The following is a 1542-nucleotide window of genomic DNA, read 5'->3' on the forward strand; positions in this document are numbered from 1 at the left end:
TGGAGTGAGTGAAATCCCAACTGAATGTCACTCTCTTAAATCTTTTGTATTCACCCACAACATCTGTGTAGTGCCGAGCACAAAACACACTCAATAAATACTAGATTTGCACACTCCTGTGGTCTCACGGGCACTTATGTGCTAGGGTCTCCTTGGGTTCTGTCTCCTTCTCACTTCTGACTAGGTCACTGTCTCACCACCGCCTGGGACCTTTGACCTCTCAAAAGTCTTGGAATGTATCCCAATTTCTTAAACAGCTTTGTTTTACAAAGCAATTATAAAATTAGCCTAAAAAGAGTTGTTAAGATGACATACACCCTCAGGTGAGGAACCAAGCCCGATGCTGCTTTTATGTATCTCAGATCCCCCAGCACAGTTCTGACCACAGCATCCACTACGTAGATTAAATAGATTAAAATATCCGAATCTGTCAACTTACTCTGTGTGGTGACCAGCATAAGGTTAGATAACTTTGTTCTTAAATTCTGTAGAGATAATGGTGATGATGGATCAGTTAGCCAAGTCAGGGGAGGATAAAGTTTTAAAACAGTTAAGTGCCAGATATCATCACTAAATACGGTTAAATAGCATCTTAAAAATTATTATGCATGTTTTACTTTTTTCTTTTTTAGGCAAGGCAACCCTTGGTTGACCTCACAGATTGCAAGGACCTTGTCAGCTTACAATACCTTACTTTTTTTTTTTTTTTATTTTTTACACCTACAGCACCTGGTCTTCCTAGGTGGTCTCCCATCTAAGTACTAACCAGGCCTGATCCTGCTTAGCTTCAAGATCAGACGGGATCAGGCTTGTTCAGGGTGGCATGGCTGTAGACTTGACTTGATATTTAGAGCCAGGCTTCTAAGCAGGCTTTGACCTCTTTTCGTACTAGACAATTCTGTATTGTTTGAATTTTTGCAATAAGCATGTATTACTTTAATTCTAAAGAAGATTATTTTTAGAAGATCAAATACATAAAAATAATAAGAAAACGACCTTCAAGGGGAGACCAGCAAGACCTAGTTTGGGCCTGCGAGATCTTTCTCTGGGGGTTTCACAGTCTGTGCGCAGTCCCTGGCGGACAGAATCGGGGAGCATAGCAAAGGCTGGCACCCCCCACGTGACTGTGGCCCACTAAGGAGGTGGGGCTGTGTTCTTTCTTTCCCCTTGGGTAGGAAAGAACCTGGCATATGGTTCATGTTAATAAATGCTTGCTGAATGTGTAAATGCCCTAGTGGTTATTTTAAAAGTTCCATTTCATTGTAAATTGAGATTTGCGTGCCTCTGTTAAAAAAAAAAAAAAGAGACTATTATAAGTCAATTTTGCTGAAAAGAAAGGAATCATTTAAATGTCAGGAAACAAACTAAGAGAGATCATTCAAAATAGCCGGGGGCGGTGGGGGAGGTGAGGGCGTGACTCGGATGAGAAAGGGTTAGAATGTTAAGGGGGACTGTTAACTTACAGCAAGAAAGTAGTTGTAGGGCTTCATTAAGGTGTCTTTTCATTGCAATAGTACCCTCCACGTAACCTCTCTGCCTTCT

At 41.1% G+C, this 1542-nt stretch overlaps 1 pseudogene; it reads right to left on the reverse strand.

Annotated features, from left to right (window-relative positions):
* Positions 1–717: 717 nt before the first annotated feature.
* Positions 718–835, reverse strand: LOC112479535 (annotated as a pseudogene).
* Positions 836–1542: the final 707 nt, after the last annotated feature.

Source organism: Pteropus alecto, unplaced genomic scaffold (assembly GCF_000325575.1).
Source record: "Pteropus alecto unplaced genomic scaffold, ASM32557v1 scaffold23, whole genome shotgun sequence".
In the NCBI taxonomy this organism is placed as follows: domain Eukaryota; kingdom Metazoa; phylum Chordata; class Mammalia; order Chiroptera; family Pteropodidae; genus Pteropus; species Pteropus alecto.